Source organism: Mesocricetus auratus, unplaced genomic scaffold (genome assembly GCF_017639785.1).
Source record: "Mesocricetus auratus isolate SY011 unplaced genomic scaffold, BCM_Maur_2.0 Super-Scaffold_100026, whole genome shotgun sequence".
Taxonomy (NCBI): Eukaryota; Metazoa; Chordata; class Mammalia; order Rodentia; family Cricetidae; genus Mesocricetus; species Mesocricetus auratus.
In genome coordinates, this window is record NW_024429207.1 from 23,563,095 (window position 1) to 23,582,853 (window position 19,759).

Sequence of the window (19,759 nt, forward strand, 5' to 3'; positions counted from 1 at the left end):
GTTTAAACACTGAATGCACAGGGACAAAAGTATTTTCACTGATTTAAAAGGTAAGGAAGGACCAAGTCGCAAACAAATGCAACCTCATTAGAACTGCTGGCTTTCAAGTTACACTCTAAAAGCAAGAAGGGCTTGGATTGGTGTTTTCCCAGAGCTGAAAGATCACAATTTTTTAATATACCTGGCAAAACTATCTGCCATGATTGCAGAAAATACTTCCCATGATGAAAAGATGGTTAAGGGAATGTATGAGTACCAAGGCAGCCATACAGAGGATGCATGAATACTTCATTCTAAAGAGGAAAACAAATGCACACAAGCATCTAGACTGCAGAATGATAAATAAATAAGACACTTATTTTTAACAAAGGACTGAAAAGAGAATAGGTGACTATGTTACATGTACAATCCAAAATTTTGTTTGGGTATAAGGAAAAAATTAAATTATGCAATTGGAAGGTAAATTAATGGAGCTGGAAATAAGTGAGATAACATAGACCTGGAAAGACAAATGCCTCTTCAGATTTGTGTGTTTAACTTTTCATACGTGTAGAAATTAGAGAGAGGTCATTAGAGGGGAGAGAGAATAAAGATGTTAATTAGAACTTAGGGAAGATGAAGAAGAGAGGGTTGGGATTATTGAAAAGTACTTCTACGAGGAGAGACAGATGGAGGAAGAGGCAGAGAAGTAGATGGGGGAGGGATAAATAACACAAAGAATGTTTGAAAAAGCCTTGTGCAAGTAAGTAAATCTCCTACTTCAGAAGCCTCATATATATGCAATATATCATATACGCACATGCTTATATACTATACACGATATATAGACACACAAAAGAGTTTAACTGAGGTTAATAAACCTCCTCCCAGAAGCCATACATCATACATTGGCAAATAAAAAGCCAAGTGGCAGATATAAGATATCTGCCCTCAAGGTCTTCTTTAAGAGTGTCCTAGAAAACTAGAAAAATATAGATACTGTTGTCATTGTACTTTGTTGCCTGCCACAACTTGGTGGTAAGGTCCTGTACCAGAAGACACCACACACTTTGGTTACACAACATGGAGAAATCAAGTTGGCACTGACGAGGTAGCTTTCTCCCTGCTTGCTAACTTTCACAACCCTGTGATGTGTAATATAAGGCTGTTGTGGGAGAATGGTCATCAAAGGTCTTATTCAGTTCTGAGCAATTTGAGGTACAATAAGGCCCACAAGGCTAGATATACCCATTGGGAGCAATAATTGTATGCATTTTATGTGAGTAATTAAGTACATTGTGATTTGATTTAGGGCCTGCCTTACAGGAAAAAGCTAATGCCTATATTGTAAATCTGGCCAAGAAACCATACCTCGGGGACTCATGGGACCCAGGAGTGAACCTACTATTTCTAATCTGCTAAAGTACCATTATACTCCCCTCTAAATCATCATCTTTATAATCACAGGTTAGTGCCATCCTCATCAGAGACGCTTTGGACAGTGGCTAGTAGTTAACACAGAAACTCATAACGGACCAAAGAGCAGAGAATAAGGGTCTGTGAAGGGCTCATCCATAAATGGGTCCACCATTCTCTACAGGATGAGGGATCATCATGGTGGTGGGGATGTAAAGACTGCAGAGTGAGAGGTCAGGGAAGACTGCACTACTACACTCAGGAATTCACAATAGCTATGATTGCCTGCACAAGGTCTTCATAAGAGCGACCAATGAACATTCCCACATGATGGTGTGTGGGGAGGGACTAGAAGCACACACCAGTAGTTGAGGAGCTATTGACCATAGGTGGCTGCCAGGGTAGAGAACAATCAGGATCATTTTAATTGGGTAGCCCCCAGTATGTTGACGAGTCTCCAGTGGATGGTCCCTTGCATATCCATAAATACCTGAGCAGCAGAAACTTGACTTGGTGCATTATACAAAATAAATGAAAAGCAGAAGCAAGCAAAACAAGATACCAAGAACTTGGGGAGGGCTTGGGGAATGGAAGATGAATATACAAGGAATTAGGATAAATAGTGTGGAGTGAAAACAATAAAATACATTTCATACATTTATGTAACTCTCAAAGAATTAGCAGAAGTATTGGAAAAGGAAGGTTGAGTGGGGGTAGAATAGGGGGAGAAAAGGATGAGAAATACCAGAATAGAGGGAGTCATAGGTTTGAAGAGAGATCTGGCACCAGTGATACCTCTAGTGATCTACAAGGATGATACCAACTGGAAAGCTAAGCAATAGTGAAGAGACTACCTTAAATGCCCATCCCTGATAATGAACTTGACGTCTATCTTATATGCCATCCTAGAACCTTTATCCAGTGACCGATGGAAGCAGAGGCAAACACCCACAGCTAAACACTGAACTGAACCCATGGAACCCAGTAACAGAGAGAATAGTGATGAACAAATGAGCAAAGAATGGACTGGTGAAACCAGCAGAGACAGCTGACCTGAACAAGGGGGAGCTCTTGGACCCCAGACCGACAGCTGGGAGGCCAGCATGGGACTGATCCAGACCCTCTGAGTGTGAGAGTCAGTGAGGAGGCCTGGGAACCCTATGGGGCCCTGAGCAATAGATCAGTGTTTATCCCTGGAATACAAATGGACTCAGTGTGTCAATAAAACAAAGAGGGATGCTCTCTCAGCCTGGACTCTTGGGGGAGGGCCTGGAATCTGCCCTGAGCGAAATGACAAACTCTGGATATCCCCTATGTGGAAGGAAGTGGGGATAGGGTGGGAGGCTGGGGGGATGGTGGAGGAACTGGGATTGACATGCAAGGTAAGCTCTTTTCTTCAAAAAATGTAATAAAAAATCATGAAAGGGGAAAATGAACTAAAAGATAGGAAAGATTTGATGCATTCCACTTGTCATTCCACTAACAACAGTGCTCACTTCAGCCAATGTTTCCTTTGTTCTTATACAGCATCATGACTTCTAGAGTACTCATGATAAGCAAAATAAATGACTGTAAAGGTACTTACTAATACAAATAAACCAGTTTTAGATGATGATGATTGCCATTATTTAAAACAAGTCAGGGTAAATACCCACACACCCTCATCTAACCTTTAATGTTAATTTGAAATTTTATTGACAGCCAGGTAGTTCTTAGTAATTAGAGCACTGGCTGGGTTTGATTCAGTCATTCACTTGTTAGCTCCCAACCATCTGTAACACCTGTTCCAAAAGATCTGATTCCCTCTAGTGCCCTGCTTAGGGACTTGGACAAATGGGGCATGCAGGTATGCACACAGAGAAAGCACTCATACAAATACAATGAAATTAGAATAAAAACAAAAGGTTCAGAAGACCCGCCCACACAGGAAAGACATCAGGCCCTCCAAGACCCCAACCCAAGCGAGTCCAGCTTCAGCATCCCCAGCTTCAGCTGCAGGAAGGAAGGAGACCAGTGGAGACAGAAAGACCCCACCAGCACCCACTGGAAGAAGAGATGGGAAGAAGACAGAATAAGAGATCACTCAGCAATAGAAACACCAACATGACCCCACCAGAATCCAGGGATCCAACACCAGCAAGACCCAAAAAGCACTACATAGACAAAGAAGAGAAGACAGACCTTAAAATTATTTCATGAAGATGATGGAGACCCTCAAAGAAGAAACGAGGAAATCCCTTAAAGAAATAGAAGAAAAAACAAACAAAAAAATCCATGAAATGAGGGAAAAATTCAAGAAATAAAGAAATCTCTCAAAGAATCTAAAGAGCACCAAGAAAAAAACAACCAAAAAAATTAAGGAAACAGCTCAAACAGTAGAAGGATTGAAAGCTGAAGTAGAAACGATAAAGAAAACACAGAATGAAGGGATGCTGGAAACAGAAAAGCTCAGTAAACGATCTGGAACTACAGATGCAAGTTTCACCAATAGAATACAAGAGATAGAAAAGAGAATCTCAAGTGTTGAAGACTCATTAGAGGATATAGAGTCGTCAACCAAAGAAAATCTCAAAACCAACAAATCCTTAACACAAAATATCCAGGAAATATGGGACACCGTGAAGAAGCCAAACCTGAGAATAATAGGTATCGAAGAAGGTGAAGAAATTCAACTTAAAGGTACAGAAAACATATTCAACAAAATCATAGAAGAAAACTTCCCTAACCTAAAGAAAGATATGCCTATGAAAGTATAAGAATCTTACAGAACACCAAATAGGCTTGACCAGAAAAAGAAGTCACCTCGCCATATAATAATCAAAACATCAAACACACAGAGTAAAGAGAAAATATTAAGAGCAGCTAAAGAAAAAGGCCAAGTAACATACAAAGGCAGACCTATCCGAATTACACCTGACTTCTCAATGGAAACGATGAAAGCCAGAAGATCCTGGTCAGATGTCCTACAAACGCTAAGGGAACAAGAATGCCAGCCCAGACTACTATATCCAGCAAAGCTCTCAATTACCATAGATGGAGAAAACAAAATATTCCATGACAAAGCCAGATTTAAACAATACGTATCCATGAATCCAGCTCTACAGAAAATGCTAGAAGGAAAACCTAGAGCCAAGGAAGATAACTACATTCACAAAGACACAGGCAATATATAATCATACTTTACAAAACACCAAAAGAAAAAGGGAGGAGAAATTACACAAAATAACTTCACTAACAATAAATCAAGCGCAAACAAGGATCACCAATCAATGGTCATTAATATCCCTCAATGTCAACGGCCTCAACTTGCCTATAAAAAGACACAGACTAGCAGAATGGATACGAAGACAGAACCCTTCCTTCTGCTGCATACAAGAAACACATCTCAACATCAAAGACAGACGTTATCTCAGAGTAAAGTGCTGGGAAAAGATCTTCCAATCAAACGGCCCCAAGAAACAAGCGGGCATAGCAATCCTAATATCTAACAAATTAGACTTCAAATTAAAATCAATCAAAAGAGATGAAGAAGGGCACTTCATATTCATCAAAGGAAAAATACATCAAGACGAAGTCTCAATTTTAAACATCTACGCCCCAAATACAAAGGCACCTACATTCGTGAAAGAAACATTACTAAAGCTCAAAATGCACATAAAATCTCACAAACTAATAGTAGGAGACTTCAACACTCCGCTCTCACCGCTAGACAGGACCTTCAGACAGAAACTTAACAAAGAAACAAAAGAACAATGCACAATTGCACCATCCCTGGGTAAAGGAAGAAATAAAAATGAAATTAAAGACTTCCTCGATTTCAATGAGAATGAAGACACAACATACACAAACTTATGGGACACTTTGAAAGCAGTGCTGAGAGGAAAGTTTATAGCACTAAGTGCCCACATGAAAAAACTGGAGAACAGTCATACTAGAGAATTAATAACACAGCTGAATGTTCTAGAACAAAAAGAAGCAAACTCCCCCAGGAGGAGCAGACGCCAGGAAATAATCAAATTGAGGGCTGAAATCAATCAAGTAGAAACCAGAAAAACACTGAAACAATGAAACAAAGAGTTGGTTCTTTGAGAAAATCAACAAAATAGACAAACCTCTGTCCAAACTAACCAAAAGACAGAGAGAGCATGCTAATTAACAAAATCAGGGATGAAAAAGGGGACATAACAACAGACTCTGAGGAAATCAAGAGAATCATCAGGGGATACTTTGAAAATCTGTACTCCACAAAATTTGAAAATTTAAAGGAAATGGACAATTTCCTGGATAGATATCACTTGCCAAAACTAAATCAAGAACAGATAAACAATCTAAACAGACCTATAACCCCTAATGAAATAGAAGCAGTCATCAAAAGTCTCCCAAACAAAAAAAGCCCAGGCCCAGATGACTTCAGTGCAGAATTCTACCCGAAATTCAAAGAAGAGCTAATTCCAATACTCCTCAAAGTATTCAACACAATAGAAGCAGGAGGCTTACTGCCAAACTCTTTCTACGAGGCTACAATTACCTTGATACCCAAGCCACACAAAGACACAACTAAGAAAGAGAACTATAGACCAATTTCCCTCATGAACATTGATGCAAAAATACTCAATAAAATGCTCACAAACTGGATTCAAGAACACATCAGAAAAATCATCCACCATGATCAAGTAGGCTTCATTCCAGGAATGCAGGGATGGTTCAACATTAGAAAATCTATCAATGTAATCCACCATATTAACAATCTGCGAAAGAAAAACCACATGATCATCTCACTAGATGCTGAAAAAGCCTTTGACAAAATCCAGCACCCCTTCATGATAAAGGTCCTAGAGAGATCAGGGATAACAGGAACGTACCTGAATATAATAAAGCAATATACAGTAAACCAACAGCTAACATCAAACTAAATGGAGAGAAACTCAAAGCAATTCCTCTAAAATCAGGAACAAGACAAGGCTGTCCACTCTCTCCATATCTCTTCAATATTGTACTTGAAGTTCTAGCTACAGCAATAAGACAACAAAAGGAGATAAAGGGGATACAAATAGGAAAAGAAGAAGTCAAACTTTCACTATTTGCAGATGATACGATAGTTTACATAAGTGACCCAAAAAACTCCGCAAGATTACTCCTAGAGCTGATAAACACCTTCAGCAATGTGGCAGGATACAAAGTAAACTCAAAAAAATCAGTGGCCCTATTATATACAGAGGATGAAGTGACTGAGAAAGAAATCAGAGAAACATCACCTTTTAAAATAGCCAAAAACAGCATCAAATATCTGGGGATAATGTTAACCAAGGAAGTGAAAGACCTGTATATCAAGAATTTTGTTTCTTTAAAGAAAGAAATCAAAGAAGATACCAGAAAATGGAAAGATCTCCCATGCTCTTGGATTGGTAGGATCAACATGATAAAAATGGCAATCTTGCCAAAAGCAGTCTATAGATTCAATGCAATCCCTATCAAAATTCCATCACAATTCTTCAAGGACCTGGAAAGAACGTTAATCAACTTTATATGGAAAAACAAAAGTCCCAGGATAGCCAAAACATCCCTATACAATAAAGGAACTTCAGGAGGCATCACCATACCTGACTTCAAGCCCTATTATAGAGCTATAGTCCTGAAAACAGTTTGGTATTGGCACAAAAATAGGAAGGTAGACCAATGGAACCGAATTGAAAGCCCTAATTTTAACCCACACACCTATGAACACTTGATTTTTGACAAAGAAGCTAAAACTGTACAATGGAAAAAAGAAACCATCTTCAACAAATGGTGCTGGCATAACTGGGTACTGGTATGCAGAAGACTGCAGATAGATCCATGTTTATTGTCTTGTACAAAACTTAAGTCCAAATGGATCAAAGATCTCAACATAAATCCAGCCACACTAAAACTTTTAGAAGAGAAAGTGGGAGATACTCTTCAACAAGTTGGTACAGGAGACCACTTCCTAAACATAACACCAGTGGCACAGACACTGAGATCGACAATAACAAATGGGACCTTCTGAAACTAAAAAGCTTCTGTAAGGCAAAGGACACAGTCAAAAAGACAAAAAGGCAGGCCACAGAATGGGAAAAGATACTCACTAACCCTACATCTGACAGAGGGCTAATCTCTAAAATTTACAAAGAACTCAAGAAACAAGTCTCCAAAACACCAAAGGATCCACTTGAAAGGTGGGGTACACAGCCAAATAGAGAATTCTCAGTAGAGGAGGCTAAAATGGCCAAGAGACACTTAAGAAAGTGCTCAACATCCTTAGCCATCAGGGAAATGCAAATCAAAACAACTCTGAGATACCATCTTACTCCTGTCAGAATGGCTAGAATCAAAAACACCGAAGACAATTTATGCTGGAGAGGATGTGGAGAGAGAGGAACACTCCTCCACTGCTGGTGGGAGTGCCGACTCATACAGCCTCTTTGGAAATCAGTATGGAGATTCCTCAGGAAAATGGGAATTAATCTACCACTAGACCCAGCAATTCCACTCTTAGGCATTTATCCAAATGAGGCAGGTTCATACAACAAGGGCATCTGCTCCACTATGTTCATAGCAGCATTGTTTGTAATAGCCAGAACCTGGAAGCAACCTAGATGCCCCTCAACTGAAGAGTGGATAGAGAAAATGTGGTACATTTACACAATGGAGTATTACTCAGCAGAAAAAACAATGGAATCTTGAAATTTGCAGGGAAATGGATAGCACTGGAAGAAACCATACTGAGTGAGGTAACCCAGTCGCAAAAAGACAAACATGGTATGTACTCACTCATATATGGATTTTAGACATGGATCAGGATAGTGCCAGTCTGCACTTCCACAGATAGAGAGTCTGGGAAACAGGAAAGAACCTAAAAGATATGCATATATGCATAGTACCCAAGAGAAGAGGATGGAGACAAGATCCTCTGAATGGATGGGGAACATGGCGAGGGGTGGGGAGGAGTGGGACCTGGGAAGAAGAGAGGGGGTGAAGAGGAAGGGAGTTGGTCATGGGGGAACAGGAAGTTGAGGGGGTGGGGGTAGAATAGGGGGAAGAGTGAATCATATGTTGGAAGACAGATCAGGCACCAGAGTGACCTCGAGTGATCTAAAGGGATAACACCAATTGGCAAGCTAAGCAATAGTGTAGGGACCACCTCGAATGCCCATCCCTGATAATGAACTTGATGTCTATAACCATCCGGGAGCCTTCATCCTGTGACTGATGGAAGCAGAGGCAAACACACAATTAATCACTGAACTGAACCCAAGGAACCCAGTGACAGAGAGAGAGGAGTGATGAGCAAATTGGCAAAGAATGGGCTGGCAAAACCAGCAGAGACAGCTGATCTGAACAGGGGAGAGCTCTTGGACCCCAGATCGACAGTGGGGAGGCCAGCATGGGACTGATCTGGATCCCCCAAATGTGAGTGTCAGTGAGAAGGCCTGGACAACCTATGGGGCCCTGTGCTGTGGATCAGTGTCTATCCCTGGTATACAAACTGTCTTCGTGTGCCTATAGCACAAAGAGGGATGCTCTCTCAGCCTGGACTCTTGGGGGAGTGCCTGGACCCTACCAAGAGTAAAATGACAGACTCTAGATATCCCCTATGGGGAAGGGTTTGGCAATAGGGTGGGAAGGAGGGGGGAAGGGGAGTGTGGGAGGAGGGGAGGGAGAGGGAACTGGATTGACATGTAAAACAAGCTATTTAAAATTAAAATAAAAAAATCATAAAAAAGGTTCACGTGGATTCAAATGGCTGCCCCCCAAAATATCACAAGGAACTTTGGGGCAAAAGAAACTGTGAAGTGAGAAAGAAGATGAGATAAAGTTGAAGAAAATGTGGCAATTATAGTCGTGTGGGTGTCTTGAAGATACTTCCATTAGAAGAGTGGAAAATAGCACATTCTGATACAGAGAGAAATGATTCTAAATAGAAATAATTGTCTGCTGCATGTTATAATAAGACAACATATTATTACTTGTTAATTAACAAGCACCTACAATTACTTTCTTCTTTTATTGCTGCCTTTTGCTTTTTAAAATTCTTTTATTTCTCCCCTTCTCTTTCCTCCCTCCAAACCATCTCATAGGCTCCCCCCTACTCCCCTTGAAATTCTTTAGTAAATTTTACAGCATTCATGTATGGATATGCGTATATGGGTATATTCCTGAATATAACCTGCTCAGTCTGTATAATGCTACCTGAATACATGTTTTCAGCAAGGACCATTTGACAGAGGACAACCAATTGTAGTGCTCATCCCTGAAGAAGATTACTACTCCTGCTCCCAGCTTTCCTGGGTTGCTTATAGTTCTTCGTGTAGGCCTGAGGCCTTGTGGAGTTTTCTTTGTCCAGTTGGCATGTTCTTTGGTGTTCTCCTTGTTCAGCTCACATGTGGGTAGTCATGTTGGTGAAACCCTATAAAAGTAGCCTCTGATATTCTAGAAGACACAGTCTCACAGCAAACTGGCTCTTACAATCTTTCCACCTCTCCTCACCCCCATGTCTGCAATGTTCCTGAGACTTAGATATAGGATGTCACATAGATGTATCATTTGGGACTGGGCTATGAAACTCTGCATTTTGGTTGGTTGTGGTTTTCTGTAATGACTTCTGTATGTTACAAAGATAAGTTTCTTGGTGGTGGTGAGGGCCACACTCATTTGTGCTATAAGGACAAATATCAATAGGCTATTGCTAGCCATTATGTTCATTTAGTCAAGTAGTGGTTATAGATTCTACTCCAATAACCATAACTTCACTAGTACTGAGTAGTTAACATAACTTTTCAGTACCAGGCATGGCCTCCTTCTTGTTGAGTGAGTCTTAAATCCAGTTACAGAGATTTTGGCTACTGCCGGACTATGGTGTCATTACTGCATGTGTGTACACACCACACACACACACACACACACACACTCAAATTTAAAATATTTAAAAACTATGCTGGTGAAACTAAACAATCTTTTCAATTATGTTATTATAGAAAATAAAATGTAAGAAGATTTTTAAAGCAACATTTCCCAAATACACCTCCCAATTACAAACACCATAAGATATGCTGTAAAATAGGTACACAGTTTGAAATATTGCTTTCAAATAGATAGAGACAGACTAATCCAATCTCAGAAGAAACAGTCCATCACATTGCAGGGATGTCTCACTCCAAAACTGACATATCAAACAGAAATTTACGGTGACAAATACAGTCAGTATAGAATAGTTCAGGCTGCACGTGTTAGAATGTATTGTTGTAAGTATATCTGCTGCCTTCCCTGACAGCTCTTCCTTTCTTATGCCTTGCCTGATAGAAGTGGCAGCCAACTCGGCTCTACAGTATGCTATTTGGTTAAGGTGGTGTGACTAGAAGTATCATGGGGTGTTGTCTAGCATCCTCATGTTGTGAGAGCAGTTGCTCACACTGCCGGCTCTTCTTTTCCTTGTTTCAGCCTCATCTCAGACTCAGAGGATGGGCCATTTATCCTGGGCCCTGTGTAAAACTCTACTGCTGTGTGTATTACATAAACAAAGTGTGAGTCACTGCAATGTTGGGGACTACTATGGTGTAAACTGACACAAATTTATGAATGAAACCCAAGCAAATAGTCTCCCCAGTCTCAGGATTTACAAGTAAGTGTTCAGCACTTCTGTTCCATTTTTCTTGTATGCTTTGTTCTACAGGTTACATTTCAGGCAACCAGACTGAGAGAAGCCATATTGTCTATTGATATGGTTCTAAGATTTAAAGCCTGAGGTACCACAGAAACAGGAAAGAGCACAGAGGACTGGGTGCATGACCCGTTGTTAGTTTCCACTGGCTGAGTAAGGGGAGAGGGAATTAAACTCTTTCAAAGTGTCAAGGGTGGAGAGGCTGATGTAAAACTGAATATAGAAGTCACAGGATATTTTCCATAAACTCAATAGACACAGAATATATACATGTTCACATATACAAAGGGCATTTAAAGATGCAAATATGTACTAGAAAAAGTGGAAAATTGGAAAACACTGAATGTCATACATGGAAATTGGAAAATATTGATGAAATACATGCCAGACACTGGAAGAATATAGTAATGCGCAACTGAAGGCCCTCACTTAAAAGGAAAGTGTAGATGTCACAGTTTTAAGCATGCAAAGTTCATTTCATATAGCTAAATAATTTAATGTCAAATAAAAATGAAAATAAATACTTAAAAGTGAGCAATGAATATATTATAAAATTAGAAAAACAGAACTAAGACTATTACAAACTAAAACAAACTGTAATGAAAAATTTTGTGTAAAGTGATAAATCAGAATAATTTAATTTGAAAATCATAGTGAAATTGCATAGAAAAGAAGATGTAAGTACAATAAGAAAATTGATAGAAACAACTAAGCTTTAAAGACATAAATTCTTGTGAAATATATTCAAGGGATTAAAAAAATCATGGAATAGAAACAGATTTTAGTAGAGACCCAATACAGAAGAGTTCAAGGCACATCTAATAAAAAGTAAAATAGGTCGGGTGTTGGTGGTGCACACCTTTAATCTCAGCATTTGGAAGGCAGAGGCAGGCAGATCTCTGAGAGATTGAGGCCAGTCCGGTCTACAGAGCAAGTTCCAGGACAGCCTCCAAAACAATACAGAGAAACCCTGTCTCGAGAAACCAAAAAAAGAAAGTAGAATGGTGTTCATCTTGAGTGATGTGTATAAGATGAGTTTAAGTGGTACTAAAAGATTCTTTAGCTGAAAAAGGTCAAACATAATTTACAGATGAATTATGACTAGTAATACCAAAGAACTATGGATTAGGATAGTCCAGTTTTTATACATTGTCCTACACAACTGGGCCTTGTTTTAGTGTTATCCCAATAACCATAAGAAGTGGATTACTACTCATCTCATCCAACAAGTTCAAGTAACACTAATGCCAAAACAAATAAAATATCAAAGTGTAGATCAAGTGATTTAATATTCATTGCTGGTGACATAAACATCTATGATGTAACTTCAAAAGATTGAAGAACATTCCAGAGTTGTAACATGGTCTTTACATAATCAATGTATAAAATCCAGCAGCTCTTTTCACATTAAGAATTAATTCAAAATTTTGTCAAGGATTAAAAATATTCTGTTTATTGAAATTACAACAATCACAGTCTTAAAGCTAACCTAAGTCTTTAATACTTTTAGAAAAAGTATTGAGTGTTGAAAAAATTTAAAAATATTAAAAGGAAGGAAAAGAACCAAATCATTGCTCAATATTCAATATTATGATAACACTGACAATTAAAACCTGTTCAGAGATAAATTATTCAATAAATATTACCAGGTAAATTTATTGTAAAAACATACATCTGAGCATGCTATTAAAAACAATAACCTACAAGGACTAATAGGAAAAAAGTATATTAACTCTTATTGAAGGTAAGAGAACGAATCTTTGTGCCTCTTGCAGAATAGCTGTAAGCAAGTCATGGTATGCAAATGTCACAAAGGCAAGAAAGGAAAAACCTTTATATTCAAAAGAGGACTTTCTTCATGCTGATAACAATTGGGTTTTCACAGTGCCCTGACTCCTCATTCTCATTCGGGTGTCTTTAAATTTGTTCATTTGCTAGAAATTCATATGAAATACACACTGACATGCTATTTCAGCTGGGTTGGTGACCAACATTGACTGACTGTTTTCTCAATAAAGTTTTATTAGTACTTAGCCATCCCAATCATTATCCCTCCCCTAACACTAAAATATTTGGTCTCTGTTCCTATACAGAATTCCTGTCAGACTGTCAGTCATGTTACTATCTGCCTCATTTCTTCAATGTCGGGGAGTGTTAGGTTGGTTGGGATTTTTTTTAATTCATGTTCCTGGGAGGAATATGCTTAAATCAGAATTAGTTTAGTTAGTCACCATATATTTAATAGCTTTTGTGCATGGAAACAAGACATCATGGAGTCTGCTTGTGTAATCTTCCACTTATCACACACCCAAAATATAAAGAGGATTTGGTTTTCACTAATTCTTGGTCAAAACATTTCTCTCCCACTGGATATATACTTGTTAATATGGCATTTATAATTACAAATACACATACACACTCCCATACTAGGGGAAAAGGGAATTCAGTAAATTAAAACTTAGGAGAATTCTTCTGCTTGATAAGCTCAAATCTTTAACTGCGAGTTTATCTGTGATGGCAGCCTTACATTTCCCGAATGTAAATTTTCAGTAATGAAGTATATATTTTAACTAAGCAATTTATAAAAATGATTGACTTATAAATTTCTTTCTAGTCTGTGTAAAATGTTGCAAATTATGAAGAAATCATCAGGAGCTTATCCATGTGTTTTGTTTGTGATTCACTGATTTATTTTTATTATTTTAATTTTTAGCAGAATTGGTGGTCCACCCCAGGGCCTTGTATATGCAAGCAAAAGCTTTACTAATGAGCTATATGTCTGATGCTTGATTTTAAGAGACATGGTCAGGTGATGTTACTCAAGCTGGTGTGGAACTTACTGATAGTTTAAGTCATCCTCAAAAGAAAAATTCACTGTCTCAGCTTCCTAAGTGCTAGGATTAAAGACATGTGCCACGATACCTCAATTGTTGTGATTTCTTTTTGATTGCTTTATATCGACTTTTTTGTAATTGTAGTTTTTCTAAAAGGAATACTAAAAATTATATAGTTTTCATGTTTCATAAATCCTATATCTAATCCCTTAATTTTGAAAAAGGAAGTTTTAAAACAAATGGAAATTTTCAAAAACATTATTCATTTGTGCAACTGTACTACAATCAAAGTTTGAAACATTTGTTTTTGAACAAACATCCCAAACAGTAAAACAATAGTCCCTTTTATCTGTAGGTTGGTATGTTCCTGGAGTTTCAGTGACTGACTAGGGCAGGATGAAAATAAGCCCCATATATGGCTTTCCTGCATGCTTACCTATACAGATTGAACTATCTCCATCCTGTATTGTGTAATGCTTAGAACATTTGTGTGATGAGATGTGAATAAGGATGCCTGTATAATGTTGATTTTTCTCCTCACATATACTGACATGTAACCTTCTTCCCTACCTACCTCAACTTGCTTACAAAATAAAATATGTAAATAAAAAAAGATGTGAATAAGAAGTCATGTGGCCACAGATCTTCCCTCATTTATTGAAATCCATGAAGAACTTTAACCATAGGTTTGAAAAATGTAGAGAGAATGAGACAGCAGCCAAAGCTTAAGAAAGTATATTGGAAGTTTGCTTACATGAAGTTCTTATGGTTTGAACCACTTTGGACTGTGTTTTTCATTTCTTTTTGTTTGTGATAAGGTTAAAAACATTATTTGGATGTGCTTTTGTTTAGTTTTATTTCCTTATTGAGAACTTCATTTTTTTAACTCAAAGGAAGCACTTTGTGTCTTCTCATTGGCATATCCCAGTTGTCTGATTGATTGCTCTTCTACTTTTGGGAAATTTTAAGTATAAGTTACTTAAACACATGTATCATCACACCACCTATGTTGATAGCCACCATTAAGTGGGTAGCAAATAATGGCTTGAATACACTAGGCAAAAGGAATCTCAAGTAAGGTTGGGTAGAGTGAGAAGTTCTGAGATTTTTATCATGCCACTCAAAGTACATTTTCATATCACAGTTAAGTATGGATAACTGAAATTCCATGTATAATGGGCATTTACTGTGCTCTCTGGGACAACTAGGAATGAAATATCCTTAGACACAAGGGAATGAAGGATATTCATTGCTTTAAATCTCTGCTAATTAAACCCCTTTCTACAGGGAGAAGAACAGGTATGCCACGATTGGCTTACATTAATTGCTCTGAACAGTTAATTCTAAACAAACTACTTTTCTGACACATGAGGGAGAACAGTGAAATGAATATTTTGGAGAGCATTAAAAACAAACTGCGTGATGAACAAAGGATGCAAATGCAATTCCCCAAAATGAGATTGATCCAGCAGTCAACAGAAAACTGAAGATGAGCATAGAACTAATGGTTCATATGATTCTGCTGAGCTTAAAACTATCCATCATAACATTATAATTCACATATATTTTAAGTAAATAAAATGTAGTAACGGGAATTAACACATATGGTCAAGTGAAACTTGAACCTTTTGACTTGTTTTTCTTGCTTTCAGTAGTATGTATCTAAAGGGTATTTTGTAAAAAAACAAATGTAACTCCACAATATTTTGTTTTCTGTCATTTTTTGCATCATTTGACATTTAAGCCTTCTTTTTCCAGATGTGTGAACTCTGACAAATGACACAAACATTGTATTAATTGGGCCAGAGGCATAACTCCATTGATGAAGTGATTGTTGGACACATGTAAGAATGTTAATTTGGATTCTTACCAACTTCATATAGACATGGATGTGGCAGAGCTGAGGAGGCAGAGAATACAATATCGCCTGGGTTTGCTGGCCATAGACTCTATCCTATTAGTGAGGGACCTTGTCTCAAAAATATGATGGGGAATAACAGAGAAAGACAAAGACACTTCCAACATCACCCTTTGGCCTCCATAAACAATAGGTACAGGCTTTATCTCTCTCTCCTGCCTGCCCACCATCATGTAAGCCACTAAAACTTCTATACTTAGTCACTAAATAGTTTCTGTCTTATATATAATGTAGCTCATACTGTGGTTGCTATTTCATTCTTTCTTTTCTTTTGAATTTTTTGTATCCTCCTTCAACTTTCCCCCCACCTCTACATTTTCTGTTGTTTGCCATGCTTCATCTGGTGTTCATAGTTAGCAAGCAGGGTGCTATTATATAGACTTTGTTTATTGTCTTGTGTCCTCTCACACATTAGCCATTGCTATTTTGTACAGTCCAGCATTTTTGTATTGTCTAAATATTTGTTATTAGTGTTGCTTTCCATTCATGTTTAATGATTGCCTTTTATCTGAGTTCATCTGTTAACACATTCTTTTATGGTTCAATACAAATCTTCTTTGTTTCTAATGTTTTTAGATTTGTTTTATTTTTTGTTTATTAGTCATGTGCATGCCTGGTACCTAAGGAGGCAAGATGACACCACAGTGTTTCACTGTACACATGTATGAAACTGAAGTTGTGAAGAGAAAGAAATGGGAGGATAGGAAAGGGAATAGAGGGGAGGGAATAGGATGGATTTAATCCAGACATTATATGCATACATGAATATTAAATAATTATTTTTATGTTTGAAATTGCAGTATAGTTACACAATTTTTGAGAATAAAGAATTTTTAAAAATATTATTGCTACTTAATGCTCAGGGAACATTGTAAAAGAACGGCCAGAAATAGATTAAGAGCCCAGGAAATCTACTGTGAGGTTATTTATCTTAGAAATGACAGAGAAACATCATCTATGATATCTCAACAATATGGCTGCCTAAACAATACCTGAACAAGTTCAAGGACAATAGACATGCTAACATGTAAAGGAGACAGTCTCACAGGGACCCACCCCAATGAAAGAACCATGGCAACTAAGGAATGCTCAGAGTAGAATAGTCTTCTCCAGAGATAAGCCCTGTATTGCCTATCCAATACCAACTGGTCAACCCTGAAGTCATACACACACAAGTAACACTAAATACACCGTGCAAGTTTATTTATATATACTTATGTATTATTAAATCAAAATCTCATTTAATAATCTCAGTTGCCATTGCTGTTGGTTAAGGTGGTGGTTGGAATGGATTTTATATATTGGAGTGCTCATGATCCAGTCCTGCCTTAAATGTATCAAGGTTTTAGCTCATTGGAAAGACATTGCTTTGAGGAGAGAGCTTCTGATTCCAGAGAATCATATAAAGAAATGTTTTTGGCCATTCAGACACTCAGTGATCATTGCAGCCATGTACAAAGGAAAACAGACTACTGTTTCAGCTGCTCGGTTTACAGATTTGTAGGCTAAAAGATTGACAGAGTCATGGAACTTCCACCTGGGTTTCAAGAGAAGACATATATACCTCAGTGTTGTGTTCTCTGTAGGAAGACCTTGAAAAGATGATGAACAAAGCAAGCTGGGTAAATCCTAAGATGCATTTAGAAACCTAAGGAAATTAGACACCACATATCAGGAAGAAAGACATTCCACAGGCCAGGAGCAGAAATATGAAAAGTCAGGGGCATAGGATGGGCTACCCAAATCTTTGGAGCTCGCATCACCTGACCATATGACCCAGATGCCAGACCAGCATCTACAGGCATCAGTGCTGCTCTGCTGAGCATTGGTCCTACTCTATCTATGGCACCATTCCTCTCCTTTGAAATGAGAATGCCTATTCTATGCCACTGTGTCCTGGAAGTATATAGTTTACTCTTATAGTTACAAGATATTACAGCCTAAAGTTGAAATGCCTCCCACAAGCTCAGATGTTTTAACAATTACTTCCCATCTTGTGACACTCTTTCAGGAGCTACACAGTCCATAGGGCACAGCAGAAGGAACTATGATACTGGGGTGTCTCATTAGGCATCTATTATCCCTAACTGCTTCTTGTCCATGTTCTATTTCCCACAAGAACCTGCTCCTTCTATGATGTGTCCTTTGAAACTATCTATAATCCTTCCTCTCTTAATACTTTTGTTAGTATTCGGGCACAGAAACAAACAATTGAACTAAAACACAAGGCTCCCATATAATTGCAAGTATATGTAAACAAACTCTTCAAGAAATTTGGGCCTGAGAGCACATTTAGCTTAACGAAGTATTTCTATTTCTGTGACTGAGAGCTTAGGGAATGCATCTAGAATTTGGGAGTAGAGATTCTGTTTCTTCCTTATATTCAGTCATTTGTCTACACTGATAAAATGGACTAACACTTCTATATCTAGTGTATATCTCAGAGCTTTTGAGTAACTTGATGGAGATATATGATATTGACATTGCCCCCATTGTTAGGCTTCTGTGATTCTCAACACAGGCCACTCCATACAGGATCAATTTAATGGGAAATGCCCATGTACATGAGTGTGGAAGTGTGAGAGAAGAAAGAGTATAGCTGACAAGTTGAAATGGCTCCTTCACATCATGGTATAGTGAAGTTAGTCTTGAGAAAGTTTTTGTTGTTGTTCTCATTGTTGCTACTACTGCTCTATTGTATATGGGATAAGAACAACAGAGAAGATACAGGAGAAAAGACAGACAATCAAAGACTCCAGAAAACAGCCACTAAGACATAGGGTTTGAAGATTCTTCCAAGGGTGAAAAGAGTATTATTGTCTGTTATAACATCCCTAATAAGTCCCTCACAATGAGATAGATGGACAGACCTGTAGAAGACAGGACTCAAAAAGAGGTCATTCTGCAGTGTCTTCAAGCACATATGAAGTGAGAGACAGGACACTCATAAGACTAAATTGAAACAAAGGCCCGGCGGTGGTGGCGCACGCCTTTAATCCCAGCACTCGGGAGGCAGAGGCAGGAGGATCTCTGTAAGTTCAAGGCCGGGATGGACTAACAGCCTCCAAAACAATACAGAGAAACCCTGTCTCATAAAACCAAAACCAAAACAAAACAAAAACAAAAACAAAACAAAAAAATTGAAACAAAGACCAGAGCCCTCCAAGTTAAGATTCCCCTGGTCTTCTAGAGCCCCTGGAGAGTCAGGGCAATCCCAAATATGGAAAATTAATAGGAAATTCTAGTTCTGCAGAAAACTTGTATTTGATAGCATACTGCATATTATTGGGGTTTACATTCATACCCTTCCACCTCTGACAGAAAGGAATCTCTTCCACAGTACCAGGATGCCCAGAAGAGACTGGCTTTGAACATACAACTGGTTAGCAGTATGCCTCCCTCCCCATTGCCCCTCTGTTTTCATTTCAGCACTTTCACTGCCTGACATTCTTGGTAATCAACAATCTGCCATCCCCAGAGTAGAAGGTAAGTGACAGGAAGCTGAGGGCTTTTGTCCACTTGATCAACTGGGTTTTCCTTAGTGACTGAAAAACTGGCAGCCCGGGAACCACTGCTTAGCAAAAGGCTTGATGGGTGAATGAGTGAACGAGTTTGCAGCAGCAGAGCACTAGCGTTGATGAAACGAGGGGAGCGCTGCCTTTGTTTTCCAGACAAATAAAATCCCAAAGCTAGTCTTAGGCGTGAGAAGCAGGGTTTATGTCTCTTGCATCAATTGATGTGAATACAATAAAATTCCTCAGAGGTATAAAAACACAAATAAAGAACACAAAGCCAACCTGACTTTCCATTTCTCCTCTTCATGTTGTTAGCATAGTAAATTTCCTGTCGTCGTGATCATGAAACAGTGAGAAAGAAAGGGCAAAATCCCAGTCCAAATAAACAAATATAAACAACCAACCGAACTTTTACTTCTCT

The 19,759-nt window shown here is 38.4% G+C and overlaps 1 long non-coding RNA gene across 4 annotated transcripts in view; it reads left to right on the forward strand.

Moving 5' to 3' along the window:
* The window catches only part of LOC110340317, a 124,087-nt gene extending 107,697 nt beyond the window's left edge, over positions 1 to 16,390 (forward strand). For 3 of the 4 annotated variants that reach the window (XR_005871212.1, XR_005871209.1, XR_005871210.1), the window contains 2 exons: positions 10,852 to 11,032; positions 15,193 to 16,390. This is a non-coding gene — a long non-coding RNA (uncharacterized LOC110340317). Of the gene's footprint in view, positions 1 to 1,291; positions 1,447 to 10,851; positions 11,033 to 15,192 lie in introns of all 4 variants that reach the window. The other variant, XR_005871211.1, reaches the window with a different exon arrangement.
* Positions 16,391 to 19,759: the final 3,369 nt, after the last annotated feature.